Here is a 17,295-nt window from a genome sequence, read left to right as displayed (position 1 = left end):
AAAATGTCAGTGTGGTACAATGTGATCTGAGACTTTCCTCTGAGAGTACTTTTAGTGATAACATTGGAATTCTTTACCTTCTCCATAATTGGCCTTATGTACTGGTGTTGGGCAGTAGGGATGACATTTTTAAATTCTGGGTAACATTTCTTGGTGTTAAGAACTTAGAGAAATTCCATCCAAATTGGGTCTTAAAAGAGTCAACAGGTTAGTATTTCATAAGGTCCCATAAGATCTTTAGAAACAAATGTCACTCCCAACCAGTACTGAAGCACACATCTCTGAAGTGAGGCTAAAGATATCCTTGATTCGTTCAGATTGATTTACGTGCTCCACCTGATGTGTCCCTTGTGCCTGTCCTATCTAGTACAATAGGACACCATAATTGCTTTCCTACAACACTGCCTTCCCCAGCTAGTCCGTAGGCATCCTGAAGATAGTTATACCGCTCAGATTCCTAGACACACTGCATGCTGTCATGGGCTGGTAGAGGCCTTAAAGCAGGGGTCCTCAAACTTTTTAAACAGGGGGCCAGTTCACTGTCCCTCAGACCGTTGGAGAGTGTGCATTGCGGGCCTGGGAAGAGTCAGCTTCTAAGGACAGGCAGCAGCTGCAAAAAACATGCCGCGGTCTGGATAAATGTCCTAGGCGGGCAGCATGTGGCCCGCGGGCCATAGTTTGAGGACATCTGCCTTAGAGGATCAGGTCCAACCCCCAATGTTTGAGCGAGGCTGGGGACCATTTCTCATGGATATTATGGAGTGGATTCCTGGGGAAGGCTCAGCTCAATGGCTCTGAGTCTGTGCATCAGAATGACGAGAAAGAGGAGGCCCAAAAACAGAGATAGCTTCTCTGAGTGCATAAATGGTGTGAGCCTTCAAAGCAGAGGTGCCAGTTAAGCAGCTGGCAGAGCTGCTGCCCTCATCCTCATCTCTAGGCCCTTTCCCAGTTGCACCGCCCTACCTGCTAGGTTACAGCCACTGTGCTGCCTCAGGCACAGGTGAGCATAATAGTATGGATTTTAAGGGGGCCCAGACCCAAAATAACTGTGCAGATACAAATCACTTATAAATATATATATATATTTTATGCACATTATCACAAAACCTAATGTGTCCTAGAAGATTCTGGTTTGTACTTCCTCAAAGGCTATTCTGCCAATTTCTTCTTCTTTTGTAGTAAAGCAGGCATTTTCCCATATGAAATTTTTTAAACAGATGATGTGACTTTATCAGGCTTAGATACACCTGGGATCAAATAGGCTTTTGCTGTTGGCTGTTTTCCTACAGAACCTGCCATTCCTTGGGCCTCTATACAAGACTTAAACACTCAACTTGTAAATGAACTTTTGATTAAAAAAATTGTTTTATAGAATTCATTCTCTTCTGGATCAACAGATAAAGAGTTGTTTCATCACAGCAAAAAGATTTAAAGCAACTATATAAGCTCCACTAATTCAAAAACACTTAAAGGGAGAAGCACGCTTGCCCCGAGTTGCCCATGGGTGCAGATACAGAATATTTTATTTGCCCTTTGTTGGATCCAACAAAATAGAGTAAATGAATAATACTCGATACACTTGATGATGAGGCACAAAACTGACTTCTAATATTAACTTAAGGTAAAAGGATATGTCACTAAGAAAGATAGCAAAATCCCCCCTTTTCTAGTAATTTCTAAAAAGAGACTACACAGAAGGGTTTAAATATGACCTGGGGGAAAGAGATACCCTCTCCCCTCAAGGTCTTCCAGCCAGTGGCATCAGCTTTCTGCCCTTCTTAGAACAAACACACTCACAAGTGTTGGCCCTGTGCCTCAGCTCTCCGAGCTCCTGATGCAATGCCACACACATATATTCAGACCCACAGACGCAGCTCTGTGGCCAGCGTTGGCACTTCCATCCAGATCCTTGTGACGCTTCATTATAAGGAAATGCTCACCTTTCCAAAGTCTCTGAAATGATGTCAGTGCCATGTGGGGAGGCAGGGAGTCTCTGATGCCAATTGGCTTTATTCCTATAGCATTAAGGAGGGTGGGGAGGTGTTTTCAAAATAGGATCAATTAAATTTCTTCAAAAAAATTTAAGAAGGCAGATGTGGTAGAAAGATGCTGATTTTTTACTGTGCTATCATCATTAACAATCCTGTTATAATTATGAGAAGTCAGGAATTGTAATGTTTATCTCTCAGCAACACATGGATTTTGAATTAGTGGAGCTTGAATTGTTCCTTTAAAGTCATCTCAGGTCAGGATATACCTTTCATACTATGCTGAGATATTTACTAACAGTAGCATTTATAATAAAAGTTGGGAACCATAATTCCCCACAGGAGAAAGAGTGTGGAGGCAAAACAGGTTCTCCAGTCAAGAAGACTCGGCTCAAATTCTCGCTCTGCCATTTCCCTATTTTGGGTGGACTCTTTGACACATCTCTTTACCAACAGCATGCAAATTGCCAAGCTTGAAGTTTATAATGTCCAACTTCTATTTTCTGTGTGGTTGTTGTTGCTATTGTTGTTTCTTTTTTAAAGATTAATGTATGAAAAAGGATCCCAGTGTCCAAAAGAACAGACTTGTTCTCCAAATGCTTTTGAAACATTATTTAAGCTCCATAGAATTTTGGTACTGAAGATGGTACTGAAGATCACCGAGTCAAAGAATCATAAAAAGGACCTTGAAAGTTCTTTAGCCTGGAGCAATTGATTTCAATTCTAGATGAACATTAGAACCACTTGGAATACTTTCAAAAAATACTGATGGGGCACCAACTGCTGGAGTGTCTCAGTAAGTAGTTTTAGATGAAAGAGAAAAAATGGACAGACAGATATAGATGGGATGGAGGCCTGAAGGGAGGGTGCCAAGGCCTTGGGGAGACTCCACGGGAAGAAGCTGTGGTGCAGAACAAGAAGGATCAAGGCATCAGCAAAGACTGACCCCTGCGAGGCTTGCAGTCTGGCGAGAAGGGCGGGTGGAGCGGTTCCTCTCTCCCTCCCTCGCGCCTCGACAGGCGGGGTCAGAGCTGCTGGAGAGACTTTCTGCCAACACAAGCCCAGAGGCTGCCGCCACCAGCGAGCCGGCCTTCCTGCAAACGAGGCACCAGGCTCCCAGGTCCGGGACCGCCTGCGGCACAGCCCCGAGCTGGGCGCGCTGCCTCTCCCGCACCGCGCCCCTGTCCTGCCCGGGGGCTTCCACTCCTCGGCTTCGTCCGTCCCGCAGACGCTTCCCAACTCCCGCCCAGACTGCGGGAGCCACAGGGGCCCAGCGGCCGGGCCCTGTGACTCGGGCCTGGGCATTCCGGGCGGACTGCGGGGAGGGCGGGAGATGACCGCAGCGCGGCGCTCCTCCACCCGGACCTCCCTCCGTCGCGCCCACCGCAGCCCCATGGGAGACGGCTGCGCCGCCAGGGAGCGGCTCGGGCCTTGCTCCCGGTCCTGCGGGACCGAGGGTGCCCAGACGTGGGCTCCCTGCTCGCCCGCCTCCCGGGCGCTCCCTGCCCCGGGCTCCATCAGAGCAGGGCAGGCGCCCGGGCAGCGGGACGCGATCCTGCTGGGGCGCCTGCGGGCGGCTCAGGACAGGCGGCTTCTCCCTGGTGCTGTCAGGGACTGACCGTCCTGGTCTGGGGACGCGGGGGAGCCGCGGGCAGATCACGGGAGAGTGCAGTGCGGGTCCCAGCTCTGATGTGCCGGGCACCCTTCCCCGCGGAGGGCCGACTCGGTGCAGGCCGGGATCCGGGTGACCCCCGGCCCCGGCTCAGTCGTGGAGAGCCCCCGGCCCCGGCTCAGTCGTGGAGACCCTCCCAGCCCCGGCTCAATCGTGGGGACCCCCGGCCCCTGCTCGGTCGTGGGGACCCTCCCAGCCCCGGCTCAATTGTGGGGACCCCCCGGCTCCGGCTTAGTTGCGGGGAGCCCCCGGCCCCTGCTCAGTCGTGGAGAGCCCCCGGCCCCGGCTCAGTCGTGGAGAGCCCCCGGCCCCTGCTCGGTCGTGGAGACCCTCCCAGCCCTGGCTCAATCGTGGGGACCCCCGGCCCCGGCTCAGTCGTGGAGACCCTCCCAGCCCCTGCTCAATCGTGGGGATCCCCGGCCCCTGCTCGGTCGTGGGGACCCTCCCAGCCCCGGCTCAATTGTGGGGACCACCCGGCTCCGGCTTAGTTGCGGGGAGCCCCCGGCCCCTGCTCAGTCGTGGGGACCCTCCCAGCCCCGGCTCAGTCGTGGGGACCCCCCGGCCCCGGCTTAGTTGCGGGGAGCCCCCGGCCCCTGCTCAGTCGTGGGGACCCCTGGCCCCGGCTCAGCTGTGGGGAGCTCCTGGCCCCGGCTCAGTCGTGGGGACCCCCCACCCCAGGCTCAGTCATGGGGAGCCCCTGGCACCGGCTCAGTTGTGGGGACCCCCAGCCAGACTCAGTTGTGGGGACCCCCGGCCCCAGCTCAGTCGTGGGGAGCCCCGGCCTGGCTCAGTCGTGGGAGCTGGCTGGCCTGGGCTCAGTCGTGGGGACCCCCTTGCCCCGGATCAGTCGTGGGGACCCCCAGGCCCCAGCTCAGTCGTGGGAGCTGGCTGGCCTGGGCTCCTGCCTACAGGGACACTGAGGGAGACCCGCAGCAGGTGTGGGGGGCGAGGCCCACTGCGGAGGCTAGTCTGTGACTCCCGGAGTGACCCGCCCGCACAAGCAGACTTTCTGGTTGGGTGGGGCCCGCAGCCCTCCCTGGCAGCTCTGCCCAGGAGCGGGCACCGACCTTTGACCCCCGCCAAGGCAGCCACCTCGCCAGCTTGGGCGGAGCCCGAGGGCAGGCTCCCCCAGCCCCACCCCCCTCTGTTGTGGCAGACAGTGAGGACTCCCCGAAGTCCAGGGCCCCACCCAGCACCTGGGGCGTCACTGCTTCCCCGGAGGGGCTAGCGCTGGTCACAGGACCCAAAATAGCACTGGGCTTGTTGCTTCTGGCAAATGCCAGTAGTGACAGGGAGGGCAATTTGCGTGCCCTTTACAGTATTCACCGACTTAATTTCAGGGTGTTTGGGGGTCCAAGGGTGGCCATGTAGGGGAGAGTCTACCCTCTCCACAGAAACACTGCGCTACTAGATAAGGACAGAAAGATCCCAGCCCCGGCCTTGGCATGCAAGCCTTTGGCCCCTTCCCGGTGAACAGCCCTCAGCTCGGAGAGCCTGTCCCCACCCTCCTACCAGGGCCTCCCGCTAGTCCCCGGAAAAGCAACCGTGTGACCCACGGAGGCTTTGCAAAGCCCTTTGGGCTCTCACAATTAGCCACGAACTGCCTCGCTCCTCCCCCACCGCAGTGTGTGGGGGGAGAATCAAGACCCCCCTGGGAGCTACAGGGTCTCTCCTAAAGCTTGGGGCACTCGAGTACTCCACCTGGGGGGCCAAAGTCCACCACAGACACAAAAGAACATCTGGGCAGCTGGCTGTATCACACAAACATCAACCAATGACAGGGAGAACAATGACAGAGCCCATCATAGCATCTTCCAACTCAAGCAAACAGGGTTGGCTGATTCACACTCACCACCCACCATCACCGAGAGTAAGCTGGGGACATAACTCACTACATACTGTTGGGAAAAGGTGAAGACAGCAAATCAGAGGTGACCCAAGAGGTACACTACACCTGCTAGAACACTCCTTAGGCAATTCAGAATCAGCACTCCTCTCCCTGGCATGCTCAGGGATTGATCCTTGGGGACCTGAAGACAGGCTGGTAAGCCAGGCCTAGCACCCCCAGTTCTCGACTGAGAGGTCGGATGGGAAGGAATCAGCAAAAGAACTCTGGAAACATGAAAAATCAGAATGAAAGAACACCCCCAAAAGAAAACAATAACTCCCTATCAATGGATACCAATGAAAACAAAAAGATTGAAATGACAGATGAAGAATTTCGAATATGGATTGTAAGGAAGCTCAATGAAATACAACAGGAAATAGAAACCTGACACAACCAAACCACAAAAACAATGCAGGAAATGAATCAAAAATTTACTAAGGACATTGAATTATTAAAAAACAAGCAGTACTTCTAGAAATGAAAAATTCATTCAAAGGAATACAAAACACAGTGGAAAGCCATAAGAATAGGCTAGATCAGGCATAAAAAAGACAATACCTTTGCATTAAACGAGTCAGTCAAACAAAAAGAGCTGAGAAACAAGAGGAATGAACAAAACCTACAAGAAATTTTGGACTATGTAAGGAAGCCCAGCATAAGAATCATAGGCATCCATGAGGACCAAGAAGAAAATATACAAGGGTTGGAAAACCTATTGAGCGAATAATCTAAGAAAATTTCCCTGGCCTTGCTAGAAACACAGATATCCAGGCTCAAGAAGCTCAAAGGATCCCTGGGAGACTCATCACGAATAGGCAAGAGGCAATCACCATGACAGATAGTCATTAGACTGGCCAAAGTTACCATGAAAGAGGCACTCTTCCAAGCCATAAGGTGAAAGCAGCAGGTAACTTATAAGGGAAAACCCATTAGACTAACTGTAGACTTCTCAACTGAGACCTTATAAGCCAGAAGGGATTGAGGGATTAATCTCAATTCTTAGTCTTCTCAAACAGAATAATGGCCGGTCTAGAATTTTGTATCCAGCAAAACTAAGTTTTTTATGTCAGGGAGAAATAAAGTCTTTCTCAGACAAGCAAAACTGAAGGAATTGTCAAGACCAGACCTGCCCTGCAAGGCATACTCAGAACTACATTAATAATAGACACCCACCAGTGTAAAACTACCCAAAAGCTAAAGGTCAGAACCTAGATACCACAGACTTCAAATCAGCAAAAGTAAATAAAGACAAAGATGGTCATTATATAATGGTGGAGCGAATAATTCAATAATTTGACATTACAATGCTAAATATTTATGCACTGAATACAGGTATGCCTAGATTCATAAAACAAACCCTACTTGATCTAAACAAAATGATAAACAGGAGCATAATAGCTAGAGTCTTCAACACCCCACTGACAGAATGAGACAGATCCTCCAAGCAGAAAAATAAGCAAAGAAATGAGTGACTTAAACAGAACTCTAGAACAAATGGGTGTAACAGATATCTACAGAACATTCTACCCCAAAACCACATTCTTCTCATCAGCTTATGGAACATTCTCTAAGACTGATCACATTCTAGGCCACAAAATTTGCCTCACAAATTTTAAAAAATAGAAACTATATCATGTTATCTTCTTATACCACAGAAGAATAAAATTAGAAATCAATTCCAACAGAAACACTCAACTCTACACAAAGTCATAGAAATGAAACAACCTACTGCTGAATAGGTATTGGGTCAGGGAGGAAATTAAGATGGAAATCAAAAGTTCTTTGGACTAAATGACAAAGAGGATACAAATTATCAAAATCTGTAAGACTCAGCAAAAGCAATCATAAGAGGAAAATTCATAGCCACAAATGCCTATATGCAAAAGACAGATCACAAATCAATAATCTAATGAATCATCTCAAGGAATTGGCAAAGGAAGAACAAACCAATCCCAAACCCAGCAGAAGAAAATAAATACCTGAGGTAAGAGCAGAACTAAATAAAATTGAAGACAAAAGAATTATACAGAAGATTAATCAAACAAAAAGCTGGTTCTTTGAAAAAATGAAGATTGACAGACTTCTCAATAGATTAACCAGAAAGAGAAGAGAAAAGACCCTAATAAGCTCAATCAGAAGTGAAAGAAGAGATATTAAAACTGATACCATGGAAATCCAAAATTTCATCTGTGAATACTACAAAAATCTCTATGCACATAAACTTGAAAACATTCAAGAAATGGACAAATTTTTGGAAACACACAACCTCCCTAGGCTCAATCAGGAAGAAATATAACTCCTGAACAGACTAATATCAAGTAACAAAATTGAAGCAGGAATAAAAATGTCCCAACCAAAAAAGTCCCAGACCAGATGGTCTCAAAGCCAAATACTACCAGATCTATAAAGAAGAACTGATAACTATACTGCAGAAATTATTTTATAACACACAGAAGGAAGGAATCCTCCTCACCTCATTCTACAAAGCCAATATTACTCTAATACCAAAGCCAGGAAAGGACACAACAAAACAAACAAACAAAAAACTACAGACCAATATGCTTTATGAATATAGATGGAAAAATTCTCAGTAAAATCCTAGCAAACCAAATTCAGCTGCACATCAAAAAAATAATCCACCACAATCAAGTGGGTTTCGTCCCAGAGATGCAAGGATGCTTCAACATACACAAATCCTTAAATGTGATTCACCACATAAAAAGAAACAAAACCAAAGACCATATGATCCTCTCAACAGACTCAGAAAAAGCATTTGACAAAATTTAGCACCCTTTTATGATAAGAACTCTTAACAAAACAGGCATAGATGGAACATATCTCAATATCATAAAAGCATATGTGACAAACCCATAGCCAACATCATACTCAACCGGGAAAAACTAAAAGCATTCCCACTTAGAACTGGAACCAGATAAGACTGCCTACTGTTACCACTTTTATTCAACAGTGCTGGAAGTTCTAGCCAGAGCAATCAGGCAAGAGAAGGAAGTCAAGGGTATCTCAAAGGTATCAAGGGTATCTCCAAATGGGGAAAGAAGAGATCAAACTATTGATCTTTGCTGATGATATGATCTTATATCTGGAAAACCCAAAAGATTCTTCCAAGAGACTCCTGGAATTGATAAATAATTGAGCAAAGTCTCAGGCTAGAAAATCACTGTATACAAATAACTAGCATTCCTATACACCAACAACAGTCAATCTGAGAATCAAATCAAATACTGAATACCTTTCATAATAGCAATAAGGAAAATAAAATACCAAGGGATATATTTAACCAAGGAGTTGAAAGACCTATACAGGGAGAATTATGAAACACTGAGGAGGGATATCACAGAGGATGTAAACAAATGGAAAAACATATCATGCCCATGATTGGCAAAATCCAATTAATCCATTCAGCCAGCCTATGTCTCTTGAGTGGGGAGTTCAAGCCATTGAAAGAATTAATAAGTTGTGTGGATTTCTGTTCATCCTCTTGAGTAGAACTTTATTGCTTTGCTTTACCTTTTGAGCCATTGTGATACCTAGGTTCTGACCTTTAGCTTTTGGGTATTTTTACACTGGTGGGTGTCTGTTATACTGATCTGTATATTATGTAGTACAACATTGTTAAAATGTCTATACTACCCAAAGTGATTTACATATTCAATGCAATTCCCATTAACATATAAATGTCATTTTTGGAAGATCTAGAAAAAAACAATTCTATGCTTTGAAACCAGAAAAGACCCCAAATAGCCAAAGCAACCTTAAGCAAAAGGAACAAATCATGAGGCATCACTTTACCAGACTTCAAGCTATACTATGAGGCTATAGCAACCAAAATAGCAGAGTGTTTGCACAAGAACAGAGACCTAGACCAATGGATCAGAACAGAGAAACCAGACATAAAACCATCATCATATTGCCATCTGATCTTTGGCAAAGCAGACAAAAACATACACTGGGGAAAAGAAACCCTATTCAATAAATGGTGCTGGGAAAATTGGATAGCCACATGTAGAAGACTGATACAGGATTCATACAACTTACCACCCACAAAAAAATTAATTTATGATGGATAACAGACTTAAACCTAAGGCATGAAACTATAAAAATTCTAGAAGAGGCTGGAAAAACTCTTATAGATATTGGGGCCTAGGAAAAGAATTTATGAAGAAGACTGCAAAGGCAATCACGCAACAACAAAAATAAATAAATGGGACCTGATTAAATCAAAAAGATTCTGTGCAGCCACGGAGACAATCAATAGCACAAATAAACAATCTATAGAATGGGAGAAAATATTTGCATGCTATATATCCAATGAAACGTTAATAACAAGAATCTACAAATAGATTCCGAATCAAGATGGCGGATGAGAAACACCGCCAGACAGAGTGTCTCTGCAGAAAAGACAGATTCTAGCAGAAATTAGAAGAAAGAAGCAAGAAGATGAGCATACATCGAATGAGGATCAGAAACAGAGGTACCTGAGACTCCGAGAAAGGAGGTTGTGGAGGAGAACTGGAAGCAGAGACCTCTGGAGCAGCCTGGAGACCAGCGGGAAGGGTAGGTACGGCAATTAACTCTCCTGTCCCTTGTATCTCAGACTGCTGGTGGGCACCCCAGAGGGTGGAAAGACCTGCGGACACCAGCCCAGAGACAGCCACAGCCAGTGAGCGGTGAGCCTGTAGTGGACGTGGCACCAGGCTCCCAACTCTCGCAGGGCACTTCCCTGTGCACAGACCCGAGCTGCGCAGCAGGTGCCATATTGCCTCATTCTCCCCTCCCCCGACCCTATCCACGGATGCTGACAGCCACAGTAAAGACACCAGCCAGAGGCACCTCCAGGGAAAGGGACCTTCCCTTTTGGGGCCATACAGCTGACTGAGGGGAATTCAGATGGTGAGCTCCCTATCCGCCTGCCCTCCCAGGTGCGGCTGGCCTGGTGATCCCAGGAGAACGGGGCAGACCCTGAGGCTGAGAGACATAGACCCAGTTTGGGCTCCTCGTGGGTGAATTGGGATGGACATTCCTCTCCCTAGTGGGGATATAGTTTGAACTCTGGGTCCCAGAGGTCAGACCTGCAGACCACATCCCGTGCACCGAGGTCTCGCATTGCCTGGGGCACAAAAGGGATATACACGAACAGCCTACTGAGGTGTGTGTGCCCTCAGGGGGAGATCAGTGTCCTAGAGGGCAATCCTCCTCCCAAAAGGAGGCCCTGCGCCCAGCTCAGGTGGTGTTCCTGCGCAGGGAACCTCCCCGCCGGCATCACAGCCAGGGTAGGCCTGGTGGCGTGAGGTCTAGCCTGCTGGCAGAGGCTTAGGAGTAGCCGTGGAGTTGGGGAGTGTGGAAAGAAGAGAGGCCCACTCCAGACTGCGGGTCTCAGACAGCCCCACCCGCACATGCAGACTTTCTGACTGAGTGGGGCCATTCCAGCCCCTCCTTGGCAGCTTTTCCTGGAAGCAGAAAACAGAACTTTGACCCCTGCTAACAGCACTGCTGGTGCCTGAGGGCAGGCATACCCAACCCAGCTCCGCCCAGACTCACTCCCAGACCAGCCCTTACTGAGGGGGAAAAAAGGACACACCTGGAAGTCCCAGGGCCCCACCCACCACCTGAGCCACTAGAGTGTCTCTCTAGAGGAACAGGAGCTGGTCACAGGTCACATAAACAACAGCATAGCCTGTTCCTCCAAGCAAGTGCCACCTACTGACAGGGAGGACACCCTGCATACCCTCTTCACGGCACCTACTGACTAATCATACAGGGAGTGGTTGAATCTCATCCACAGATACCACTTACTGGCTCAGAAACTAAACAAGGCATGTGAATACTCAAATGAAAACCTAAAGGAAAGAAGCAACAACTAATTGACATGGGAAGAAATCAGTGAAAAAACTCCAGCAATATGAAGAAATAAATGGAAAACACACCCCCAAAGAGGAGCACCAGCCCTTTAGAAAGGGAAATCAACCAAAATCAGGCAACCAAAATGACAGAAGAGGAATTCCAAATGTAGATCATAAGAAAATTCAACGACCTGCAAGAGCAACTCAATAACCAACACAAAGAAACCATAAAAAGCCTCCAGGACCTGGAACAAACGTTCACTAAAAAAATCGATACAATGAAGAAAAGTTTAACTGAACTCCTAGAAATGAAAAATCAATTTAGGGAACTACAAAATTCAGTGGAAAGCCTCAAGAACAGGGTAGATCAAACAGAAGAAAGAATCTCAGAGATTGAAGATAACACCTTCCAATTAAATAAGTCAGTCACAGAGATAGAGCAGAGAAACAAGAGAAAACAGCAAAGTCTACAAGAGATATGGGATTACGTGAAGAAACCTAATGTGAGGGTCATAGGGTTGTCAGAAGGGAAAGAAGACAACACTCAAGGGTTGGACAAGCTATTTGAAGATATAATAGAGGAAAATTTCCCAGGCCTTGCTAAAAATCTCGATATACAAGTTCAAGAAGCTCAGAGGACCCCTGGGAGATTCAATGCAAACAGGAAGACATCACAACATGCAGTCATCAGACTGACCAAAATATCAACTAAAGAGGCCCTGCTAAGAGCTGTAAGACGAAAGAAGCAAGTAACATATAAGGGAAAGCCAATTCGAATAACACCAGACTTCTCTACTGAGACTTTACAAGCAAGGAGAGACTGGGGCCCCATTCTCACTTTTCTGAAACAGAACAATGCCCAGCCTAGAATCTTATTCCCTGCAAAACTAAGTTTTGTATATGAAGGAGAAATCAAGGCATTCTCAGATAAGCAAAGACTGAGGGAATTCACCAAGACAAGACCAGCCCTTCAAGAAGTACTCAAAACAGTGTTACTCACGAATGAACACAATAAACACTCACTAGTGTAAATCTACTCAAAGCTAAAGATCAAAGCCCAGACACTACAATGGCTCAAGAGAGAAAAGAAAGCAACAAAGTTTAACCCAACATAATGAATAGAAATCTGCCCCACCTATCAGTTATCTCAATAAATGTGAATGGCTTGAACTCCCCACTCAAGAGACACAGGCTGGCCGAATGGATAAAAAAACACAAGCCCACTGTCTGCTGCCTTCAGGAAACACATCTAACCTGCAAGGATGCAATTAGACTAAAGGTAAAGGGGTGGAGAATGATATTTCAAGCAAATGGAAGCCAAAAGAAAGCTGGCGTGGCAGTGCTGATTACAGATAACTTAGTCTTTAAATCAACAAAAGTAATAAAAGACAAAGAAGGTCACTATATAATGGTGAAGGGTACAGTTCAACAAGAACACATTACAATTCTAAATATATATTCTCCCAACCTTGGTGCACCCAGATTCATAAATCAAACTCTATTTGATCTAAACAAATGGATAAACAACAACACCATAATAGTCGGAGACTTTAACACCCCACTGAGACCACAGGACATCCTACAAACAGAAAATCAACAAAGAAATAATGGACTTAAACAGAACGCTAGAACAAATGGGCCTGACTGACATTTATAGGACATTCTATCTCAAAACCACTGAATATACGTTCTTCTCATCATGGGTCATTCTCCAAGTTTGACCATATCCTAGGACACAAAGCATGTTTCAAACAATTTAAAAAAACAGAAATTGTACCATGTATCTTTTCAGACCACAATGGAATAAATGCAGAAATCGATCCTAAGAGGAGTCCTCATTCCTACACAAAGTCATGGAAACTAAACAACCTTCTGCTGAATGATCACTTCATAAATGAGGAAATCAAGATGGAAATCAAAAGATTCTTTGAACTAAATGACAAAGGTGACACAAGTTACCAAAACCTGTGGGACACAGTTAAAGCAGTCCTGTGAGGAATGTTTATTTCCATAAATGCCTATATCCAAAAGTCGAAAAGATCACAAATAAACAACCTAATGAATCGTCTCAAAGAGCTGGAAAAAGAAAAACAGACCAACCCTAAACGCAGCAGAGGAAGTGAAATCATTAAGATAAAATCAGAACTAAATGAAACTGACAACAGGGAAACTGAAGATTAATAAAACAAAAAGTTGGTTATTTGAAAAGATAAACAAAATTGACACGCCATTGGCTAGACTAAAGAAAAGCAGAAAAGAAAAATCTCTAATAAGCTCCATCAGGAACAATAAAGGAGAAATTACAACTGATGCCACGGAGATACAAGCTATAATTTATGAATACTACAAAAACCTCTATGCACACAAACTGGAAAATGTGGAGGTAATGGACAATTTCTTAGAAATACGCAGCCTCCCTAGGCTCAACCAGGAAGAATAGAATTCCTGAACAGACCAATATCAAGTATTGAAATTGAAAGAGCAATCAAAAACCTTTCTAAAAAGAAAAGCCCCAGACCAGATGGTTTCACACCCGAATTTTACCACACCTACAAAGAAGAACTGGTGCCTATCATGCAGAAATTATTCCACAACATCAAGAAGGATGGAATTCTCCCCAATACATTTTATGAAGCGTACTTAACCCTGATACCAAAATCAGGAAAGGATGCAACAAAAAAAGAAAACTACAGACTAATATCCCTTATGAATATAGATGCAAAAATTCTCAAAAAAAATCCTAGCCAATCGAATCCAGGTGCTTGTCAAGAAAATAATTCATCACAACCAAGTGGGCTTCATCCCAGGGATGCAGGGATGGTTCAACATATGCAAATCTATAAACATAATTCACCATATAAACAGAAGCAAAAACAAAGTCCATATGATCCTCTCAATAGACTTAGAGAAAGCATTTGACAAAATTCAACACCCTTTTTTGATAAGAACGCTCAACAAAATAGGCATAGACGGGGCTTACCTAAAAATGTTACAAGCCATATATGACAAACCCACAGCCAATATCATACTGAATGGGGAAAAATTGAAAGCATTCCCACTTAGAACCGGAACAAGACAAGGTTGCCCACTATCTCCACTTCTGTTCAACATAGTGCTGGAAGTCCTCGCTATAGCAATCAGACAAGAGAGCGGAATTAAGGGTGTCCAGATGGGAGCAGAAGAGATCAAACTCTCACTCTTCGCTGATGACATGATACTATACCTAGAAAACCCCAAAGATTCAACCAAGAGACTCCTTGATCTGATAAATGAATTTGGTAAAGTCTCAGGATACAAAATCAATACACAGAAATCAGAGGCATTCATATACACTAGCAACAGTAAAAGTGAGAACCAAATCAAAGACTCAATTCCTTTCAAAATAGCAACAAAGAAAATAAAGTACCTTGGGATATATTTAACTAAGGAGGTAAAAGACCTCTATAGGGAGAACTGAAGAAGGAAATAGCAGAGGATGTAAACAAATAGAAGAATATACCATGCTCATGGGTCGGCAGAATCAACATTGTTAAAATGTCTATACTACCCAAAGTGACCTACAGAGTCAAAACAATCCATATCAAAATACCACCATCATTTTTCACAGATATAGAAAAAATAATCTTATGCTTCGTATGGAACCAGAGAAGACCCTTTATAGCAAAATCAATCCTAGGCAATAAAAGCAAAATAGGAGGTATCAATTTATCAGACTTCAAACTATACTACAAGGCTATAGTTATTAAAACGGCTTTTTACTGGCACAAGAACAGGGACATTGACCAGTAGAACAGAGCAGAGAACCCAGATATAAAACCATCCTCATATAGCCAACTAATCTTCGACAAAGCAGATAAAAACATACACTGGGGAAAAGAATCCTTATTCAATAAATGGTACTGGGAAAACTGGATAGCCACATGTAGAAGACTGAAACAAGACCCACACATTTCACCTCTCACAAAAATCAACTCACGCTGGGTAACAGACTTGAACCTTAGGTGTGAAACTATTAGAATTCTAGAGGAAAATGTTGGAAATACTCTTCTAGACATTTGCCTAGGCAAAAAATTTAAGAAGAAGACCCCAAAGGCAATCACAACAGCAACAAAAACAAACAAATGGGACCCAATGAAATTAAAAAGCTTCTACACAGCCAAAGAAACTGTCAAGAGAGCAAACAGACAACCCACAGAATGGGAGAAAATTTTTGCAAGCTACATGTCTGATAAAGGGCTGATAACTAGAATCTATTTAGAACTCAGGAAAATCAGCAAGAAAAAAAATCAAACAACCCTATCAAAAAATGGGCAAGGACATGAACAGAAACTTCTCAAAAGAAGACAGAATAATGGCCAACAAGCATATGAAAAAATGTTCAACATCTCTAATCATCATGGAAATGCAAATCAAAACCACAATGAGATATCACTTAACTCCACTAAGAATGGCCTTTATCAAAAATTCCCCAAACAACAAATGCTGGTGTGGATGTGGAGAGAGAGGAACACTCCTACACTGCTGGTGGGACTGCAAACTTTAGTTCAACCTCTGTGGAAAGCAATATAGAGATACCTCAAAGCAATACAAGTAGATCTACCATTGGATCCAGCAATTCCACTACTGGGCATCTACCCAAAAGATCAAAAGTCACTTTATGAAAAAGACACCTACACTCGAATGTTTATAGCAGCACAATTCACAATTGCAAAGCTATGGAAGCAACCCAAGTGCCCATCAATTCATGAGTGGATTAATAAAATGTGGTATATGTATACCATGGAATACTATTCAGCTTTAAGAAACAATGGTGATATAGCACTTCTTGTATATTCCTGGAAAAAGCTGGAGCCCATTCTACTAAGTGAAGTATCTCAAGAATGGAAAAACCAGCACCACATGTACTCACCAGCAAATTGGTATTAACGGATCAACACCTAAGTGGACAATATAGGAGTAACATTTATCGGGTGTTGGGAGGGTGGGTGGGGGGAGGAGGGGATGGGTGTATACAACCACAACAAGTAAGATGTGCAATGTTTGGGGGATGGGCATGCTTGAAGCTCTTACTGGAGGGGGGATGGGGGCATGGGCAATATAAGTAACCTTAACACTTGTACCCCCATAATACACTAAAATAAAATTAAAAAAAAAAAAAAAAAAAAACTGTGCAACCTTCTGTAAGGCAAAAGATTTCTTAGATATGACCCCAAAGTCAAGAATCATAAAAGAAAATAATGATCATTGGACTTCACCACAACAAAAACTTTACTCTTTGAAACAAAGTTAAGAAAAAGAAAAGGCAAGCCACAGATTGTGAGAAAATACATGTAAAACATATATTACGCAAGGGACTTACATCCTAAATATACAAAAAATTGTATAGCTCAGTAATATAAACAAATAAAAATAAACAAAATAGTTGAATAGGCAATACACTAATGAAGGTAGATGAATTTTTAAAAATGAGCCCTCGAAAAGATGCTCAACAAAATTAGTTATTAAAGAAATGAAGTTTAAAAATACAGGGTACCACTGGGCTCCTACTAGAATAGCTCAAATTAAAAAGATTAACAATACCAAATGTTGGTGAATATATGGAGATGACTGGAGCTTTCATATATTACTGGTGGGGGTGCAAAATGCTTCAACCCTTCAGAAAACAGTTTGGTAGTTTCTTATAAAGTTAAAAATACATTTTCTGATATGATATAACTATTCCATTTCTAGGTATGTGTCCAAGAGAAATGAAATCTTACGTTCACACAGACTTGAACAAATATTCAAAACAGCTTAATTCATCATTGAGTGTTGAGCCAGATAAACAAAACAAAACAAAACAAAACAAACAGCTGAATTCAAAATAGCCCAAACTTGGGAGAAGTA

General features: G+C 44.2%; 1 protein-coding gene across 4 annotated transcripts in view; it reads right to left on the bottom strand.

Moving 5' to 3' along the window:
* The window catches only part of FAM114A1 (family with sequence similarity 114 member A1), a 130,757-nt gene that overhangs the window by 104,180 nt on the left and 9,282 nt on the right, over window positions 1-17,295 (bottom strand). The window lies entirely within an intron of this gene.

This window comes from Microcebus murinus, chromosome 3 (assembly GCF_040939455.1).
Source record: "Microcebus murinus isolate Inina chromosome 3, M.murinus_Inina_mat1.0, whole genome shotgun sequence".
In the NCBI taxonomy this organism is placed as follows: Eukaryota; Metazoa; Chordata; class Mammalia; order Primates; family Cheirogaleidae; genus Microcebus; species Microcebus murinus.
Note: the sequence above shows the minus strand (reverse complement) of the source record. Positions and strands in the feature narration are given on the sequence as shown.